This window comes from Tasmannia lanceolata, unplaced genomic scaffold, assembly GCF_043159265.1.
Source record: "Tasmannia lanceolata isolate RefF3 unplaced genomic scaffold, GAP_Taslan_0.1 ptg000018l, whole genome shotgun sequence".
Taxonomy (NCBI): Eukaryota; Viridiplantae; Streptophyta; class Magnoliopsida; order Canellales; family Winteraceae; genus Tasmannia; species Tasmannia lanceolata.
This window is the reverse complement of record NW_027518695.1, coordinates 56,929,518-56,951,365: the sequence shown is the minus strand read 5'-3', so window position 1 is coordinate 56,951,365 and position 21,848 is coordinate 56,929,518. Positions and strand designations below refer to the sequence as shown.

Genomic DNA, 21,848 nt, shown 5'->3' with positions numbered 1-21,848 from the left:
CACATAAAACACTTGTGTTATCATTATACTTGTTTTAATGTTACTTTTGGACGCAAGATCGAATTAGGTCCGTCAGATTTCTACACCGAGTAATCATCGAGGGAGGGGGGGAGGGGCAGAGCCTCCCAATCAAATGATTCAAGCTATTAAATTCATAGCATGTAATACGTACAATCGAGGATAAATCAATGGTAGTGTCAAAGCTTAAGTATTTCTTTTGATTGGTCTACACAACATTTGTTCCTTTAATTTGTATTTTATGGTTGCATGAACTTGATCTTATAATATTTCAAATTTTTTTTTGAATGGTCATTGTATTTCAAACATTGTCTCTTTTTCAGTGAAGTTGGTGATGAGGCAATTCTTAATACGCTTTGGGGGAAATATGAGAGCGCTATTGACAAGGTTTCAAATTTTTCCTATTGTTAATATCTGAAGTATAATCTGTTAATCTTTTGTAAACAGTACATACACTTGACCAAGGTGGTTGCTAGACCAATTTTAGAAACTTGAAGTTGGAGCCGTCTCTCCCAAAGGCATTCTGAGGGAGTCGGCCTAGTCAATGGTTAAACTCGTCTGAGACAAGTGAGTTCGATGATTACCATCATGGACATCTTGAAAGATGATGCCAAAATTGGGACATGTGGCATACTCGTCTTTCAGCCTATCAAAACTTGTGACCTTGATACTTATAGACTGTAAGACCATAACCACACGACTTAAGGCATCAACAACTTTATTTTCGATTCCTGCTCGATGATTGAGGACGAACGTATATTCTTGTAGAAATTCTATCCACTTAGCGTGCCTTTAATTTAATTTCTTTTGTGAATGAAGGTATTTCAACGGTTCATGGTCAGAATACAAGACAAACTCCTTAGGTAATAAGTAATACCTCCAATGAAGTTAGCAAATTTGAGGAAGAGAGAGAGAGAGAGAGAGAAGAGCTTGAAGAAGATTTTTGTTTCAGAAAGGTGATGGGGGACTGGTTTTGCTTAGCTTGTGCTTATTGGAACTTCAAATGGCAACGCTGTTGCCAATGGTGTAAGCAAAACATTCGGGATCATCCGTCTGTGTTTATATCCTCATACCCAAGGAGAGGTTTGTGGAAAAAAAGAAACAAGGCGGGTTTGATCTGGAGACTTGGGGGTTGGTGTTGCTCATCTTGCGAATATCTTAATTTTAGATGGAGGGGCAGATGCCGGTGATGCCACTTGGATAGATTGAAAGGTACTTCCCTTTCTGGTGAGAATCATCTCAATCCGGAAGCTTCATCATCTAACTCTTGTAAGGAAGTTGACCGATGGCCCGACTCTGGTATGATCTCCTCACCCGTCGAGAGAGGTACTCCGTTCTTATCTATCTCGGGTAAGGAGGTGGAAACAAGATTGTAAACCTTAAAAGGCTACCTAATAAGGAAGAAGAAGGACACGTCTGAGACCCTTAATGATCTTTGGTTGTGGGCTAAAAGATCTTAGAATATCCCTTCTCTTTCCTGTCCATGCACCCTATCAAAAGATGAAGTCTTATTTATGTTTGAATCGGAGGAGGAGGCCGCCGAGGTCCTGGCTAAAGGAGTTGAAGTGTGGGGTAGCCAATTGAATTCGCTCTCTACTTGGAACAGAGAATATGTTCAAGGATCGGAGGTGCTTTGGATTAATTTTTACGGAATTCCACTACATGTATGGGCCACCTCAACGGTTGAAGCACTAGGAAATTTATTTGGTCAAGTCCTAGAGGTGAAAATGGAAGGAGGCCATAATCAATGTATGAATTTCGTGTCTGCTAAAATTCTCGCTCCATGGTGGAAGTTACCCCCATCCCTTGTTATGATTCGGGTATCGGGTCAATGTTACACTGTCGGAGTTGAAGTTCACAACAACGGACCTCAGCTGGGCTTCGACATTGATCGCTGTATGCCATCCCACTATCCGGGGCTACCACCCCTTACGGAGAATGGCCCCTCGAGCAACTATGTTCCGAATCTGGAAAGGATTTCGCCGGCGCCAGTGACGAGGTTATCACTTCTTTCGGAGTTTCAGGGCAGTGTGACCGTTGATCATATGGGGCCCACTTCGTCGAATTCAAATTTCAAACTTCCTCCTTTTGCTGATGTGTCAGGACATCTGCATGGTTTTGCCCCTCCCCCCTCTCTGTCTCTTTCTCTGATTGATGACAATGCCTTGGGATTATCAAGTAATCACTCTAGACTAGAATGCCCTCTACCCACTGCCTGGGACTTTTGGATTGTCTTTTCCTAGGGCATTTCTAGGGTCAAAGTCCAAATCTCGAAAGCCGAAATCTGGTCTTCTAGGGAAGCAAAGATCCAGAGCGGAAATGTCCGACCATCATGGGGGATACCCTTGTGGAAAACTTTACATGAAAAAAGTGGACTCCTCAGAAAGGTTGAAGGTTAAAAAGGTAAGTATTGGGAGTTTTGGTGGGGCCCCTTGCTACGCAAGGCATCTGTCGCTTGTGGATGAAGGGATGGCCCAAGCCTCAGACTTCAGAGTAACCTGAGGTTGCTTGAAGAATGGGATAATGACTGGGAAGGTTATATTATCCTGACATTAGTACTGAAGTGATGCTGCCAAATGGAGGAATGATTATCCTTATTTAATGAAGGGAGTGACCAAGATATCTGTTTTGGGACAAGCACCTAAAGTATTTCAAAAGTTTTGATTAAAGTATTCATCTCTTGGGGTTTTAATATATCATGGGAAATCGAAAAGGTATATTTGTATTGGGATGTATGGCAATGAGTACTACGGTGCCATTAATGCCCATTTATGGCATAAGAAGATCTTTGCACGCCATATCAAGTGCGATTTTGGACACCTGGTCCATGGTCAGTAGTCTTTTTGAGGCGATGTGTCACCGAAATAGGAAAATCCATCTTCCTCGCCTCTTTGTTTTCCTTCTCAATAGTAAGAGTGAAGGAAAAGCAAACACACCAGAATACCAGATGGAAAGATTGAGTGACACATCCATTGCTCGACCTTCCTCCTCGAGTCCCCTATTGGGTAGGAAGAGGAAACGATCTGTGGAGTTACTCGAGATAGAGGACTCTTTAAACAGGATAAAAACCATGGTTTACAATGAAGAACTAGCTTCCAAACTCTTGCCAACACCGAGAGAAGTCCTTGGGGACTTTTTGAAGACACAATGGAAGCTATTCAAAGAGGCGGACTCCAGAAGACCGGAAGTATTTTTTAGTGTGATTGAATCGCGTAACGTGAAAGATACTCATTCACCCATGCATAACCACCCTTTCTTTACTAAGGTGCTGGTGAATGAAAAGAACTTGAGACTTCTTCGGTGGTAGGGAGACAAAGTGTCGGGGATCCAGAGATTGGAGGCTATGATCAATCGGAAAAGGGCAGCTAAAGAAAAGGAACCAACTGATGAGGAGCTCTCAGCTATCAGACTCGATGAGGAGGCCTTCGTTTTTGAGATTAGTAGGCTTCTGTCGGACTTACAGAAATGCTCAACATAAGGGGAGCCCTCCAACAGTAGGTAATACAGGTTTTGACAAGCCTAGGTCTTCCTTTGGGTAGTGGTATAGAGGTTATCGATTCTAATGGTTATAAGTATCAAAGGGTGTAGATTGATGAATGGAAAGTGTTAAGGATTTTTTTGGTATTTTGGATTTCTTGTGACAGTGTAATGACCCCCCTGGGTCCCAAATGTTGCAAATATGTGAGGGACTGCTGGTCCCTAACTTCTGTAATCCTTGTTTGAATTATAATATATACTTGTCGCTGTAAAAAAAAAAAAAACTCTGTCAAACCGTACGTTGTTATTACAGCATACAACACCTTATCATATGTAGAATACCGTTGTTTAGTCTCATTAAGTTTCTCTCTAAAATAGGCTACATGGTGTCCTTCTTGACTTCATACAACTCCTATCCCCACTCGTGATGCATCATAGGAAACCTTAAAGACTTTAGAAAAATCAGGGTGAACTAGGACATGAGCCTCACTCATCTTCTGCTCGATGTTCTGGAAAACTTGAGTGGCAGCATGGGTCTAATCAAACTCTCCTTTTTTTCATGCATTTCGTTATTGGGTCCATAAGGGTACTGAAGCCCTTAACAAATTTTCGATAAAAGGTGACCAATCCATGAAAACTTTGAACCTCTGAAAGCGTCTTAGGAATCGGCCACTCATCAATCGCCTTTACTTTTTCAGGGTCTGCAGAAACACCATTTTCCCACACGATGAAACCAAGGAATATCACCTGGGTTTGCATAAATGAGAACTTCTTGAGATTTGCATAAAATTTGGCTTCTTGAAGAATCTCAAGAACTTGGCTAAGGTGATCCAGATGTACTTTTTATCGATTAAAGATTAAAATATCGTCAAAGCAGACCACTACAAATTTGCCTAAAAAAGGACGTAATATTTGATTCATTACCCTCATGAAATTACTCGGAGGATTAGATAACCCGAAGGGCATGACTAACCATTCGTACAATCCGTCTGGTGTTTTAAAGGCTGTTTTCCATTCATCTCCTGGACGAATCCGTATCTGGTGGAAGCCACTTCGTAAGTCGATCTTACTGTACCAACGAGACCCTGCTGAAAGATCTAGCATATCCTCAAGACAGGGTATTGGAAACTTTTTCTCGATTGCGATTTTATTTATGGCGCGATTGTCAACGCACATTCTCCATGACCCATCTTTCTTTGGTGTTAGCAACGCGGGTACAATACAAGGACTAAGACTGTCTCGGATCACATCCCGCTCTAATAATTCCTCGACCTGTCGGTGTAACTTAGTTCGCTCACGAAGATTCATGCGGTAGTGTGGAAGGTTGGGCAATTGAGAACGTGGGATGAGGCCAATCACATGCTTAACATCCCTCATGGGTGGTAATTCTGCAGGAAGCTCATCAGGAATCACATCGTTAAATTCGTGTAATATCTAGTTGACCTCAGGTGGTAGGTCAACTGGCTGCTCCAATGAGAGCTGAAGAGCTCCTTCATCCACTAATGCCAACATATGTCTTGTCTCTTGACTGGCTCCTTCAAATTCTTCGCGATTCAAAATATTGAGACCCTTCTATTTGGTTGACTTTGAGGATGAATTAAGCTCGGAGCCCTTAACTTTTTATTTATAGGTTGTGCGGGTTTTAGCTTAATTGTTTTACCACGATGTTTAAAAACATCTACGTCCATATCATAAATCCAAGGGCAGCCAAGTAAGACATGGGCACCATCCATGGGGAGAACATCATCCCATATCTTTTTTTTTGAATGGTAGCAGATAATATATATAAAAGAAGACTGAGGAAGTCCCCCTTACAGAACAAGAAAAACAAAACACTCCCAAGGAACTGAAACTGCCCCGGGAGATACATTTAGGGAGGGAGAAAATCGTAAAGTTCTAAATCCTGCTTCGATACTCCATCTTTTGCCAACTTATCGGCCACGTCATTAGCAGATCTTCTCACATGCTGGAAAGAGACCTGAAGCCCTTGTAAGATATCTTTAATCTCATCAAAGAATTTAAGAAAACGCCACGGGGGACTCCGAGGGCCCTTAAGCCATCTTATAACATTCAGCGAGTCACCCTCCACAATACAACTTTCTGATCGGCACCTTGCCAAGCTAAGGATACCTTGATGCGCTGCTCTTACCTCCTCTTCATTCGAATCTGCTATGCCGATTGGACCAGAAAAAGCCTTCAAGACCACACCATCACTATCTCTTAATACTCCACCAATCCCTGCAGGGTCAGGGTTACCCAAACTTGAGCCATTGAAATTTAATTTGACTATCCCTTCATGAGGGGGGCACCATTGCTGATTGGAGACATTAATATTCTCCTGGCTATTGCAAACCACACCCCACCCTTCCCACAATTCAAAGGCCGAAACGAATCGGAATAACGGAAGAGCTCGAGCCCAAGAAATAGTAAGAGCAATGACCTTAATAAATAGAAAGTAAGGAGATTTAGCTTTCCCTTCGAAAACTCGAGAGTTCCTTTCAATCCATATAACCCATAGAAAGGCCATTAGAGAAAGGCACCACAATCGCTTGCCTTTTTTGCCCCATGGTGTACATGTCCAGCCGGCGAACAAGTCTTGAAGAGAGGAGGGAAACACCCAATTGATGCCAAACCGTTCTAACATCCTCTCCCAAACCTGCCGAGCTACTCTACAGTGGATGAAGATATGGTCTACCGACTCCCCTGATTCAATACACATAGTACAGTGATCAATAATCAGCATATTCCTCTTTCTCAGAAAGTCCACTGTTTGGATTCTATTTCTTAACGCTGACCACCCAAAGAAACATACTCTAGGGGGAGCCTTGGATTTCCACACCTTTGCTAGCAGAGCATTTGTCTCAAAAGGCAACAGACTGTTATAGAAAGACTTGACCGAAAAACATCCTGAAGAAGTTAATACCCACAACCTTCTGTCTTCCCCTGAAAAACTGATATAAATCTGATGAAGGATCTGAAAGAAATTGGTCACCGAGGGCAATTCGCGATCAAAGAAATTCCGACGAAAGAGAGGATTCCAGATGACTTGACCTGCCTGTCGCTCATAGCAATCTTTCACAAAAACTGACTTACCAGCTGCCACTAAAAAAAGATCAGGGAATAAAACTTTTAGCGGGAGATCGAACACCACCTCATGGACCAGAAAGAGATCCAGACGCCGGAGTACACTCTATATGTAACTCCTCGATCAAAGAGAGGAGTTAGGCATAGGATATCCCTCCAAATTGTCACCCCAGGTTTGTTAAAGTTATTCAGAGAAGCCCAATCCCCTGGAGCAGCACCATATTTTCCTGATATTACTTTAGTCCATAATCTTGATTTTTCTTCACCAAACCTCCATAGCCATTTTCCCATCAGTGCTTGATTTACCTGCTGGATCCTTCGAATTCTGAGACCTCCTCCTTGTAGTGGCTTGCACACCATTTCCCAACCCACTAGGGCCATAACCCGCTTCTTCTCTGATCCCCCCCACAAGAATCTTCTCTGGATTTGTTCAATACGTTTGACAACAGACACAGGGCACTTAAATAATGAGAACTGGTAGATGGGAATATTAGCTAATGCCGCTTTAAGCAAGGTTAATCTGCCTCCTTTAGATACGAAGTTCCTCTTCCATGTATCAAGTCGACGTTCGATTCGATCCACAATGGGATCCCATGCACTTTTTCGAGGTCGCCCTATTCCCAAGGGAAATCCCAGATAAGATGCAGGCAGACTCTCCAGCGAACACCCCATAATATTGGCTAGACTAGAAGCTCCTTCCTCGCTTATATTCACAGCATAAAGTCTGGATTTTGAGAAGTTAGATCGAAGCCCTGTTACTAATTCATAACATCTGAGAATTGCCTTAAGATTGAGAATCTTGGAGGCCTGGGAAGAGCTAAAGAGAAGGGTGTCATCCGTAAATTGCAAGTGAGAGACTTCAAACCCGGATTCGCTACATTTTACCCCTGAAATCAGACCCTCCAATCGACCTTTCATCAACAGCACGCTGAGGGCTTCCGCTACAATAACAAAGAGAAAGGGAGATAGAGGATCCCCTTGATGCAAGCCTCGAGACGATTTGAAGAAACCATGTGCAGATCCATTAATCAGAATGGAAAAATATGCTGAAGATAAGCAGCTGCGGATCCACCCTCCCACTTCCCACCGAAACCCATTCTTTGTAGAAAGTAGTCCAGACTTTGCCAATCCACTCTGTCATACACTTTTTCCATGTCCAGCTTACAAATAATACCTTGCTCCCCTGACTTGGCCATCCAATCCACCATTTCATTTGCTACCAGCGAGCAATCTAAGATTTGTCTCTGGCCAACAAAAGCACTTTGATTCTCAGAAATGATAACTGGAAGTACCCTCTTTAGCCGGTCCGCCAATACTTTGGATAAGATCTTATATAAACAACCTACCAAGCTAATAGGCCGAAAATCTGATACGTTCACTGCTCCTATAACTTTGGGAACGAGAGCAATAAAAGTGGCTCCTGTTCCTCGATCCAACTCCAAACCAGCATGAAAGGCTCGAAAGGCCATTATATCTCCCTTTACATACTCCCAACAATCCTGAAAGAATGCAAGGCAAAAACCGTCCGGCCGCGGAGCTTTGTCACGATTCATCGAGAATACCCCTTCCTCCACCTCCGCCTCCAAAAATGGGCCTTCCAGCCCCAAGAGGCTAGTAGCATCAAGTGATTGAAAGATCACCTCATCCAGTCTAGGCCGGATAATATCTTCCGCTGTATATAACTTCCGGTAGTAGTCAAGAATTTCCGTGGTAATCGCCTCTTTGCTACCAGATAGGGATCCCTGCACCTCCAAGACCTCGATTCTATTATTCCGACGCCGTGCACTGGCCATGTTATGAAAGTAACTAGTATTTTTATCTCCGTGCTTTAACCAACTAACTCGGGACTTCTGCCGCCATGATATTTCTTCCTGAAGGAGGCAGCCTTTATGTTCCTCCTTAATTTTTCCCAGTTCATTTAAATCCTCCTCTGTAGCTAACCTTTCCTCATCGGCCAAAGATAAGACCTGAATCCTATTTTTTAGCCATAATTGACGCTCATGGAGAGTCTCTTGTCTGAGAGAATTCCACTCTTTCAGCTTTTTTTTAACAAAACGAAGTTTCGCCCCTATGATCCAGTCAGCTGCACCTTCCACTTTATGTGATTCCCACCAGCACCCCAGCCGCTGAACCATGTTAGGAATTTCTAACCATGCTATCTCGAATCTGAAAGGCGAGGGGCCCCATGAATCCAATCTTGGATCCAACAACAGCGGGCAATGATCAGACACAGAATGTACAATCGCCTTCTGACACACTTCCGGGAACATGGAAAGCCATCCAGGGCAGAACAAAAAGCGATCTAACCGACTTTTTCTGGAGTTTCTAGACCAAGAAAATTTAGCCCCCATTAGCGGAATATCAATGAGTTCATTTTCAGCAATGAAATCTGAAAACTCAATCATATTCAGGGAAGTTCTGCTACACCCTAATCTTTCTTCGACCCTTCTGATTTCATTGAAATCTCCCCCTAAGCACCACGGATTTCCCCATTTGTTCCTAATCATGGTAATTTCCTCCCACAATTGGTGCTTCGCTGTCCTATCTGTAGGACCATAGATGCCTGAAAAAGTCACCACATCTTTGTTTCCCACCTGCCCGAGAACTATTGAGACGGAAAACTGACCTACCCAAGAATCTTGGATCTCCCATTTAGATTGATCCCACATAACTAAAATACCTCCTGCTGCTCCTTCAGCGGCCAAAGAGAGCCACTCCCAATTGGAATTGCTTCCTAGACTGTAGATCAGAGCACTGTTTGCCACCCCCATTTTTGTTTCTTGAATACAAACTATAGCCGGCTTATTACGTTTTACTATGTCTTTAACCTGTGCCTTTTTCTCCAAAGACCCCAAACCATTTACATTCCAAGATAGAATCTTCATTGACAACCGGACGACCGCTGTGCACTTCCCCTAGGGCAATTTCTACTGTTAATTCTCGAATTACGACCCACTTTCTGACTGGCGAGAGATTTGTCATAATTCACATCTGATTTCAGTTTGGTTAGCTCCCGCAACATCTTCCTGACTCCTTCAACACTGGAAGGATCTAAAAAAGTCCGATGATCCATTTCACGAAGCTCCGCAACTCTAAACATAGAACGGAACTGATCTTCCGGTCCGGAGTATGTTAGTCCCAATACTCTACTAGTGGAAATTATATGATTCACAAAAATCTCTAGAATTTCTGATTTGGGATCGACCCAGGAGATAGGACTAATATTCTCCTCCACACTTAAGACTAACGCTAGGCTATCTTTCACGGAATCTTCACAAGAGCCCAAAACCCCTCCACTATCCTCTGCCTCAACCGAGCCCCTCCTTCTACCAGAGTGAGAAAGATCATTCAATATTCTGCCGGGGCAGAAATCGATTAGGCCACGCTCGGGTAAACCCACCCGTACTTGGCTAAGGCATATTTCGTTACCGGAGACCGAAACCCGTTGTTCCACACCAGAGTTTGGAATCGCACAGGATATAGTATCTTGATCTGAGAATTCAGAACCGTAAGGATCCAAGCATCCCCCCTGTTGTGTAATGTGACCCTCTCAGATTTCTTCAATATTATGCTCATCATAGGACACGCCACCAAATGCCTCAGATAAATTTACCATTAGACGAGACTTTCCATCCCCTATCCTATCACCGAGAAGAAGAATACGGGATGACGAAAGTTGAGAATGATCAACAAAGTCCGATATTTGAATAAGAGCAGAAGATGGGCTTTTGTCCTTTGCTACAGGACCATCAATTTGGGCTGCAACCCTATTGAAAGAGGTAAAAGGAGAAAGCCCAAAGTTGTATTTTGCAGACAGGCCCAACACCTTATGCTGACTTGGAGGGGCCCACATCTTCTGACTACATCGATCCGACGGATAGGACGACTCCATTTGAATCAATGGAGATAGGAGAACCTGGGAATTTGCACTGGGAAAGGCTGTTTTCCGCCGACTGCATGAGCTTTCTCCAATCGCCACATCATCCTGGCAGATTAGACCAGACGCGACGTGTCCGTCACCCTTCCCCTTTTCGATTCTGCATATGCTACCACTCCCAGCAGAGGACACGTAGGAGGGTAGGTGTATATAGGCAGGTGCGTTCGTTAGACCCACCATCGCTTGATTACTAACTTGCGCCGACGTCTTCACCGACCGACTATTACCGGAGTTACAGAGAATTTCCGACCATGTTCGCGAGAATTCATCTGAGTGTTGAACTTTGTGAACGGCCGGTCGACGGTCATTTCTTGACGCCTTCACCCAATACACTATTTCATCTATGTAAACCGGTAATTTCAGAGAATCTGGGGAAGTTGAAGAAGTCATAATAAGAATTAATGCTTTCTCATACCCATCACCTTCAACACATGATCCATCTGTGGTTAACACCCTTCCAATCCGACAACCTATTTTCCTGAAATTTTCCACCATCCATGCATTTGGATGGAGCCCTACAATCGACCACCATGAAGACGTGAAGTTCCCGGAGAATTTATCCTTCCATTCACATAGCTCTGCAAAAGGATTATCCTTGGCATTAGCCCACCGAAGTCTGCAATCAACGTACGAGGCATCTGAGAAGAAGTTATAGCAACCTCCCCTGGGGCTATCGGAAAGATCTCGAACTCGGCTGAAACTCCCAGAGCTTCCTCTAGCCACCTTAGTAACTGCTTCCAATCTTTCATTGATCCTGGTCTAGTTTTACCCCAAAAAGTTCTTTGAAGGGCGAATCTAGATCCCAGCTCAATGGATTCAGCCCATATTTCCTCCGGGCACTTAGACAACTTGTCCATCACCTCCGGGCCTACTACACCAACATCTGGCTCCATGTGACTTCCTTCTGGCTCTATCTGTCGCCTAGCTTGTATCCCCTCCAAACGCTTCTTCAGGAATTTCGTGGTAGGCTGCTTCTTTACAGTTCTGGACGAGCTAGACAGGAAGGTACGTTGAAAACCAACTGGGATATTAATGTCAAAACCCGACCACACCTTCCTACATCTGTAGCATTCGGGGCGTCTTCTAAAATTTAAGAATCTGCACTTGGAGCATCGCCAATCCCTCAGATTATTGGCTTTTCTTTTGTCTAGAACCCTTTGCAGTCTCTCTTCTCGGCGGCTTTTTTGAATATGCCACCGGCCATCTGAGGGTCCCCGGTCGGCGTAGTTACGATTACCAAGATCAGGTTGGAAGATAAAACGATTCGACTCCTTCCCACTAGAGCGCATATTCTTCGTGAATTCCTCTATTCAACCAGCTAAAATAGCCCAAACTTACCTAATCCACAATGTGCAGACCCTTCTCTCCTCCAACTTCAGAGGATGAAACAGATGGAGAAGAAGAGTTCGAAATGGAAGACGAGACAGAGACCGAGACGGAGTATGATGAACCAGAAGTTTACACGGTAGAAGATTCAGCCTCTGAAACAGAAAGTGCTACCACCGAAGGAGATGAAGGAGAAGATGAAGGAGAAGAAGAGGAAGAAGGAGAGGAAGGAGAAGGCCGAGAGACGGCGGAAGCTGAATACAACGATGAAGAAGGGACAATTGAAATGAGAGAGGGAATAACAAGCCCTTCCAGGAGAACCCACTCTCAGACGATTAGGACCCGCCGGAGACGAAGCCCAACCCCCGACAATCACTCCTTTGATGCTTTTCTGAGGACCTTGCAAAACCCATCTCCTCCCCCGACGATGAGTCCGATCAGAGACGAAGGAATGCCGGAGCCTATGTTCTTCCTATGTTCTTCTTAGCGACATCGTCAGACGACGAAACCACATCAACGGCCGGCGACTAGTAATGAATGTAAAAATATTGACCGGACCACACCGACCACACCAAACCACATCAACGGCAGCTCTCTATCCTTGATCGGACGAATGTAAAAATATTGACCGTGGTGGGATTACATGAAACCATTTTCATCCTGTAGCAGTAGATGTTGAATCCAAAAATCATTATGTAGGGTAAAAATCTTTTATGATTGGTGAAATGGAAAATCTAGGGATTAAGCACTAACATCTAATCAGTAAAAGTAACTAAATGAATGACATCATCCCATATCTTGTCCGAGTAATCTCCCATTTTGATGGGGACAAGACACCTTTGTGAAAAAATGTAGGGATGTCTTATCAACCCAAGCGACCTTGTTCTATTGTGGTTCAGGTTTGAGTTTCATTTTAGCAACACTCACTTTGGAGAATATATTCATTGAGCTCCCATTGTCGATGACAATTTTACTCACTGTGCCTCCGCATTCAAGATAAGTGTGAAATGTTAGTGCACTGGCAATCCTCTTTTTCTGCAGGTGTGGACAGGATGAAACGCACTACAGCAACATGTAGGCCATCATATGCTCCATCGAGGTCTTCTTCTACCAAGTCGACCGGATCAAGCGGCTTGACTTCTTGCTTGTCATCCTAGTCCTCGAAGGGATCACCATGCTCTTCTATAGTAAAGGTGCGCTGTGGACAACAGGAGGCAATGTGACCTTTCCGGTGGCAGTGAAAACACTCAGAACCTTGTGGGACCTGACAAGAATTTGAAGTTATAAGTCCTTGACGAGAAATAGAAGTTACCAGTCCTTTATCCCGATTAGTGCTAACTATGGGACCAAAGTTATTGCTACCTCTAGAAACAGTGTTAATTGCTTCTTGAGGCAACTGGTCCTGATTGGACAACTCTACCAGTTTGCTGTGATGACCAGGATCTAGTCGTTTGGGTCTCTCTCATTTGAGACGTTCCACCTCTGGAGTTGGGGTTATTTTTCGATTTCAAGAACATTATGATAGGCTTCCTCCATGGTCTCAGGGGTATGGAGTTCGACTTCTCTCTTAATCTCGGTCCTCAACCCATATATAAACTTGCCTACAGTCATGGAAAGTTCTTCAGAGACATCACATCTCAGCATAAGCTCTTCAAACTTATATAAGTACTTAGTGACCGTAGAATTCGACTGCGTCAAACCTAATAAATCTCTTAACAATTGTTGTTTATAGAAGGTGGGCACGCACTTATCCTTTAACCTGGTTCTTATCTCATGCCACGTGAAATTGTATAGTTGTCCTAAATGCACTAAGCTCCTTTGAACAGTCTACCGATGCCGCTTAGCAAATCCCACTAAATTTTCCAAAACAGCACACAATGATAGTCAATCATTGCAAACCATTCAAAGTAGTCTTCCAGGTCTACTAACCAATCGAGGAAGGCATTGGGGTCCAACTTACCATCAAAACTAGGAACATCAAGTTTGACCTTTTTGGTGATATCTATACAAGGTTGCCAGAGCGGGAATCGAAAGCGAGAATCGAAGACTCCCGGGATGATCGGAAGCGAGATCGTAAAGTCGCTTGAGAGTCACCGAAGAGTCGCCAGGGAGTTACTGGGTAATCACCAGGGAATTGTCGGGGAATCGCTGGGGAGTTGGGCATCGCCAGGGAATCTCTAGGGAATCGCAGTTCCCAAAAGTAGGAATCGGGTGGGGTTTCCGGGGAATCATAAACCACGATTCCCAAAAGTGGGAATCGGGTTTCCGACGAATTTGAATCGGGATTCCCAGTTTTTGGGGATTCGAGAAGATTCCCGTTTCGGATTCGAGAACCCGGGAATCGAGGTTCCCCACTCCCATGGAAGAATCCTGCTTCCTTGTATTTATATGCTCAGTGTGGTGACGAACTGGACCTTGTCTCTGAGGTCGTGTAGCAAGACGCCGAGGTTCGCCACTCCCAGGGAAGAATCCTGCTTCGTTGTATCTATATGCTCAGTGTGGTGACGATCTAGACCCTGTCTCTGTGGTCGTGTAGCAAGACGCCTATCTGGATACCTAGCCTAGATATATGGCTGGACAAATCCTCTGGGTCTTCTTTCTGGAATTGTTCCTCATCAACAAATTCCTCATGGCAGGACTCGCCAACATGGTAATTTCTCCTATCATTGCCCTGCATATGACTTTCCCTAGCAAGGATTTCTTTAGCAATGGGATGAGGTCTCTGAGGGGCAGGGAGAATGCCGCCTGGACCGACAGGATGTCCAAGTACATTACCGGGTTGGCCTGTCTAGAGCCTAGGTCCATCCACACGAGTGGTAGACCTGTCACCCAACTGACTCTAAACAGGGCGTTTGCCCATCGATGTGTTCAACTTCCTAACATTCTCTTCGAGTTGTTCTATTTTTCCTTCCATTCGATGTACTGTTCTCCTAAGAGTGTTGACTACATCTTCCAAGGTGTTGACTCGGTCTTCCATTTTGGTTTCTGAACGTGTTTTTATGCTCATGAACTATGGGCAAGGAAAGAAAACGGGGGTTTTGCTGATATACGACGCAAATTACTAGAAGTAATGCAACTAAACTATGTTATTGTAGTAATGCAAGGAAACAAGTAAAAAAGGAACTACTTAAGGTTGGTGTTAAAAGAAAAAGGGGTTCGAAAAATCAGTGTAAAAAGGGGCTTTAATGGAGAGGAAATAAGGGTTTGATGAAAACAGGAGCATGTGGGCCCTTTTGCAATTTAACAGCCTAACTACCAATATAAATGTTAAAGTATAAAAGATAAATAACGCCTTTCTCCAACAACTTAAGCTTGTAGAGAAGTTGGGTAAGTTAACATGGTATTAGAGCCAAAGGTCTCGAGTTCAAACCTCCCGGATAGCAAAATTTCACATGCGATGGCCGGTCCAAAGTGGGACCACATGTGCCACATGTTTGCCAAGTGGGCCGCACGTGCGGGGGAATGTTATAGTAAGTAACGCCTTTCTCCAACAGCTTAAGCTTTTAAAGAAGTTGGTAAGTTAACAATAAATATATAATCACGAATTCAGTAAGGAAGATGTGTACCTTGGTAGCCTGCTAAGCGCCTAAGAAGTCCTGATGGTCTTTCTGACAACTACTTTGCCCGAAAAGTGGCAAAGGCATGCGCGTGGATTGATGTCGTTGATGGGGCCACTAACACAAGGTCAACGAGATGGAAACGAAACGATCCAACCGTCCAATACACTGCTGATGGCAATAGAAAGTGACTGCTTGTTGCGGAACGTCAAGAAGATATCGGGAAGGCACTGATCGGATGATAGAACGTTATCAACGGCTGTGATTGCTCCTGAAACTGTGCTGAAAGGCACTGTCTACTACTGAAACTAAGATGGATGTGCTCTGTTGGTTGTGTACTTCAACTTTCATGTTGAAGCCTCAAACAAATTTCGAACGGAAATAGCCTGAAAGTAGAGAGAAACTAGATGGAAAGATGAGCGAGAAAGTGTGGACTGAAGAGAGAGAACTCTATTTCTTTTTTTTTGTTCTGATATTGGGTAAAATTGGGTTGAAAGGATATGTGGGGGCTGCCCAAGGTAGAATGGGAGGGGGAACATAAGTCTATTCTCTCTTTTTTTTTAAAAGTGGTCTCGTGACCAGTTAAGTGAAGAGAGGGAGAGGGTGTCCACGGAATACAAGGGGGCCTTGTTTACCTTATATGATATAAGGTATGTGATAAAAAAAGGAGGCGTGGTCTTGGAAAGGGGGGGGGGTAAATCTTTCCCCCTTTTTTTAATCAATCGTAACAGGAACCCACCTTTTTGGGCCTCCCTTTTGCGAGAGAGTAGAAGATGGGCGGCGGGTGGTGGTTCGGCACGGCGAATGGTGATGGGAGCTCCGGCAGAAAGTGCAACCCCCTTTTTTTTAATTAATTTTCTTTTCTCTGCCACTTAGTAATATAGGGACTGGTTTTGAAGGGTTTGGATTGGTTTTGAGGGGTAAGGGTTTAGGCTGAAAATTAAAAAGGGTTTAGAAGATGGGCTAAGGTTTTGGGTTGGTTCGGATTGATGGATGGAGAAAAGGTTATTGTTCGGCTGAGTTAGGTTGGGTTCTTTTTGGCAACCACAAGGTGGATCAGGCTTATTGTTCGGTTGGAACTGGTTCGAAAAATTTCGGCCGAAACAATTCTTGGAGGACTTGATGTTGCCTTGGATTTTTTGGCTCTGATACCAAATTTGATTTAGGCTGAGAAGAGATCTAGAAGAAGAGAAAGAAAGAAGAAGAAAAGAGAAGAATTAGGGCTAGAAGGGCAGAATTTGGGGAGAAGTAGAAGAACTCAAGTAGGGTAAATAAATCTCACCCAATTAATTCTTAATTCATCAAAAGTTAACCAAAAAGCTTTAGCTTTAGCATATATGTAGGCTTTTAACAATCCTAAAAGACAGAAACCTGCTAAATCAAGAATCCCTAAAAAAATAAATCACCCTAAGACTAAAATAACCCTAATAAATCAATTATGCCCCAAAATACCCCTAATAATTCGAAAAATAACAAAAAGATCCTTAAGGGGCACAACTAACAATAAAAGGATCTCTATGGGGCTCCTCGAGGTTCGCTCCGCTGAGAATAAACTCGCAAGGGACGTCAATCCCCATCAGTATTGTAGTGTTGTCTTTTACCTAGTATTGTGTTCTTGAGGGAGTGTTGTCCTCTTTGTTGTCTTCTCTTGAGGGGTAGTGTCAGTATTGTTTTCTTATCGACTTGTCTTGTTGTGTTAGTGTTGTATTCTTGTTGACTTTTATTGTGTTTTCATCTCATGGCTCATGTAGTCTCGCCCAAGGAGGAGTGTTTTTTGTCTTCTTATGTTCTTTCCCATGTTCATTGTTTCCTTTCCATGTTCTTGGCAGAGTTTTACGCATTATTTTCCAGCTTTATGCCTTATCTTTTCCGGGCAATGGTTTCCCCATCGTTGGTCGGCTCTCTCTCTCCTTTTAAATTGACATTTATTATTCCAAAGAGTGCCAAATAAGGGACAAGCTATCCCCTAACAGGCTACAACAGTACCGCACTTACATACAGTACGATTAGGTTACATATCCGTATAAGCTACCCATCCCCATTCCCCATTACATTACCCAAAAGTCTAACTTGTATCGAATCCAAACAAAAGGTGCCAAATTTGTGGGCCCCACCAAGACAAGATCGGTGTCCGCCATACCACACAGACTTATCCATCACATTCCAGCTGGCAAATTTGATTTTCAAAAATCCCGCTCGAAGACCTAGAGCTATTGTGTGCCTCTAACCGTGCACAATATCCAATAACCCATTTTCACCACCAGATCTCCGGCGGCCTCCACATCGCACCACCACCAAGCTCCGGCTAACCCCATTAAATCTGGCAACATAGTTGTTTCTGCTACCATCCCCTCCATTTCCTACTTCCACTAACCCCAAAAGGTCAGAGTTCGCCGACCTCCATTACCGCTGGCCACCAAGCCCAACCTCAGGCCACCTCCCATGATATTGAGTTCGGAACCCACAGGCTCTTACAATCAGACCCGGCAACCCCATTGCTAAATCCAGCAACCCATAGCCTCCACGACCTTCTACAATTCCATATCTGAAAGCCACAGGCCTTCTATAGCCACCCACGGCCTTCCACGTCTCCAGATCCGGCCTTACGGCCTCTACAGATCCAGATCCGGCCTCCATGGACCCAGATCTGGCCTCCACAGGAGAGTCATGCTCCATATGCGGCTTCCATGGCTCCAAATCCGGCCTCCACGGAGGAGCTACGGCCTTCCACGACTCCAGGTCCGGCCAACATCACGGCTGTGTGGCTGAGAGAGAGAGAGAGAGAGAGAGAGAGAGAGAGAGAGAGAGAGAGATAAGACAGATCTGAGAGAGAGGGGGAGAGATCTAAAGAGAGAGAAATTTGGGAGAGAGAGAGAGAGAGGCCGGCTCCCCTCCCCATGGTTTTCATCGCCTTAAGCGGGGGGAACGAAAAGGCGGTTTCCGCCTGGTAGTCCACCCGGGATGTTTCTTTGAGCGGGAAAGAGGGATGATTTTTTTGACCAAACTATTGACTCAGGGCGACAAATCCATGAATGCCGAGGAAACCCTGACACTTGAGCGGGAGGTGGAAGAACATTGGTCGATTCTCTTAAAGGCGACTATTTCAGTTTTCCCATCAACCTTCTTTTCCAGGCGATGGTTACCCCATTGTTGCTCGGCTCTCTTATAGGCGACGGCTTCGTTTTCCCGTCGATCTCTCTTTTTTCTGGGCGATGGTTTCCCCATCGTTGGTCAGCTCTCTTTCAGGCGACGACTTCGTTTTCCCGTCGACCTCTTTTTTTTTTGGCAATGGTTTTCTTATCTTTGGTCAGCTCTTTTACAGGCGGCGACTTCGTTTTCCCTTCGACCTCTCTTTTCTGGGCGATGGTTTCCCTATCGTTGGTGGCGTCTACTTCGTTTCTTGTCGACCTTCTTTTCGGGCGATGGTATCCCCATATTGGTCGCCTCTTTTTAAGTGACGATATTCATGCCATCGACCTTGTCTCCAAACAATGATGTCCCCATCGTTGGTTGATTATCTTCTCCCTCCTTTTCTTCCTATCTTCAGGCGACAATGTTCATGCCGTCGACCTTGTCTCGTGACGGTGGTGTCCCCATCGTTGGTTGGTTATCTTGTCCCTCCTTTTCTTCCTATCTTCAGGCGACGATGGCATGCTCCCTCCTTTTCTTCCTATCTTCAGGCGACGATGTTCATGCCATCGAACTTGTCACCAGACGATAGTTTTCCCATCATTGGTTGGTTATCTTCTCCTTTTCTTCTTCTCTTTAGGTGATGGTTTCTCTATCGACCTTGTCTCCGATGGTTTCCCCATCGGTGGTTACCTTCTCTTGGTGTTGTGCTGCTTAGTTGATGTTCCCGCTTGTGGTGCTTCGCCGTTGCTCATGTGGGCACCTTTGGTATGCCTATTCTGCTCGATGAATCGCTACTATGCATGTTATACTAAGTTAGATGTGTGTACGAGCTTATTGTACTTTTTGTTATTTTTAGTTGTTTGTTGTAGCCTCTTTGTAGCAAGATGGAGTTCCATAGTATATACACTCCAACTTGGAAACTCTAGCTTGAGGGGGAGTGTTGAATAATATATATGGGTAGTTTAGGCATTAGTTATAGGTTGAGGGGTATTGTAGTCATTGTACATTGTTGCCCTACTTTGGGCCTATATACATCATATACATGAGGAGCTCTCTAGTGGAGACTCTCCATCCTTCACTCCTCCTCTCTCTCTCTCTCTTTCTCTCTCTCTCTCTCTTCAACCCTAACTCCATTTCTAACAATTCAAAAAAAAAATCCTTCCATTTTTTGTCATTCTGACCATTTTGGTTGTATTTTGGAAATTTTGGTCGAATTTTGGGAATTTCGGTCAAAATTTCGGGAAAATAATGTCGTAAAAGGAATTCATTTAAATTTTTGTTTCGGTGGGGATGGAAATGTTTATTTCGATCCTTTCGGGAAAATTTCGGTGAAATTACAACCATGCTCAAATGTTATTTTCATCTAGAATTCTCAAATGATGTTTTCAATATCCATTACTACAAGTTGTTGCCATTTCTTTGTATTTACGCTGTTTTTTTTGTCAAAATGCCTTTTCTATATTTTGTTGAAATTCCTTTATAATGGTATTATGTATTAAGGGGTTACTTGAACTCAACACTTTCTTTTTCTGTCTGATTATTATGTTCGTATTTTATTGCAATCTTGCTGCAAATAATAAACAACTGCAAAGTAGCAGTGTAGCACTAGTTTCCCTCTGTGTATGGTATTCAGCTTCAGACTAATTATGCGTCACTTTCCTGCCTATGCTATTTTTTTAACATGGTAGATTCTAATTAGATTTTTTTTTTTCAAATTAGATTTTTCTTTAAAAAAAAAAGATTCCTTAATTTGAGGTTTGCTTTCTTCAGCTGCAGTTGTCCAACTCAAATCGGTGACTAGTGCATTTGCTGTTGAAGAACATTTATCACACCCTACTGTGGAGAAAACTAAAATTCTGTAGAAGATACTCATGTATGTGGTTTCAATAATTTCTAGTTTCGTAGATATGAACTCAAATGTATACGAGAAGACACAGTCCTACACCAATACTATGAACCGTTCCATTTCGAAGGATAGTTCTTCTTTCCTTAATCATTCTAGCAGTCTAAAAGACCTTGTTTCTGAAGCAAGGTTCCATTGGAACCAGATGGCAATTGTATCAGTGTTGGAAGCAGGTGGACTTAATTGGTTAGTAGGTCAGGTATGCCATACTCTTTTATTGGATATTGTTGTAATTGCTAACGTTTGTGGATTTCATGCCCTTCACTTCTGAACTCTTAGTAGTGACTGTGGACTTTCTGGTAGCATTTCTTTTCATAGCTATTATATTCAAGTAAATTGACTAAACCTCAGATATTTTGTGATATAATTAACCCAATTAAATATAAATAGTATAGATATTTTATTAAGAATTATCCGTTTCAAAATTATTATTTTACATGTTGAATCCTCATTTTCTTTGAAGAGTTTTCAGTGTGTTTTCTGTTTTTCTAGCAATAGGAGATGCATATACAGTCCTTTTACTGTAACAGAGGACAAGGTCAAAATGAAATCCTAGGAGAAGTCCTAGATACTAAAAAATATATCCATGTATGCTATATATTTGCATGCAACTCCTTTCCAAACAAATAAACTATTGGGTTACCCATCTGGTTGAAAGGTCTTGAGTGTTTTTATTGGCTAGTGGGGGGCCATTACAATGACAACATCCATGCAAAGCCCCAGCTAAGTTGCTGATGCCGGGCAGTTTTATGTATGGGACCTTTACAAGGATACCACATAATGTGAAAGATCTTTTGACCTTTCAAATTAACTAATTCTTGCGGTATACCATAGCTTCTTTCAGATTTATCTTTGCATTGTTATTCCATTCTTTCATTCACAGTGATTTTCTTATTCCAGAGCTATTACGGGTTATCAGAAGGTTGAGTTTGAAAGAACAAAGGACAGAAATATCACTTCAGTATTTAAGTCTGAGCACCCTCAGATCAGCTCTGTCTGAAAATCCACGCGCACAAAATCATTTTAGAAGTATTGGAGGCCTTGAGGTTCTTTTGTACAGGCTTAGTTTCCCATCAAGCAGCACGTTACCATCAATGAATACCTTCGATGGAGGGTAATTTTCTGAATGTCGATTTAATTCATCATCTAAGATTTGTATATTTAGCTGCCTTTACTCTGATGATTTGTCAAGTTGCTCCTTTTTCCTATTCTTTTTATTAAGATAACTAGTTTTTTATTACCTGTTTTTAGTATGGTTTCAAATGAACTCTTAAAAATGACATGGATTATTTTATTTGCATGATTACCTTGCAACTATCCTTCAAAATTGCATTTTCTGAAAGTCAATGTGACATTGGTTGCCTTGGCCTCATACAAGCAATATGAGTTTGTTTCTTTGATGTTTATATTGCAA

At 43.2% G+C, this 21,848-nt stretch overlaps 1 long non-coding RNA gene across 1 annotated transcript; it reads left to right on the top strand.

Annotated features, from left to right (window-relative positions):
* Positions 1–340: 340 nt before the first annotated feature.
* Positions 341–21,542, top strand: LOC143852001 (uncharacterized). The gene is made up of 3 exons (XR_013236592.1): positions 341–405; positions 20,302–20,633; positions 21,335–21,542. It is a non-coding gene; the product is annotated as an uncharacterized LOC143852001 (long non-coding RNA).
* Positions 21,543–21,848: the final 306 nt, after the last annotated feature.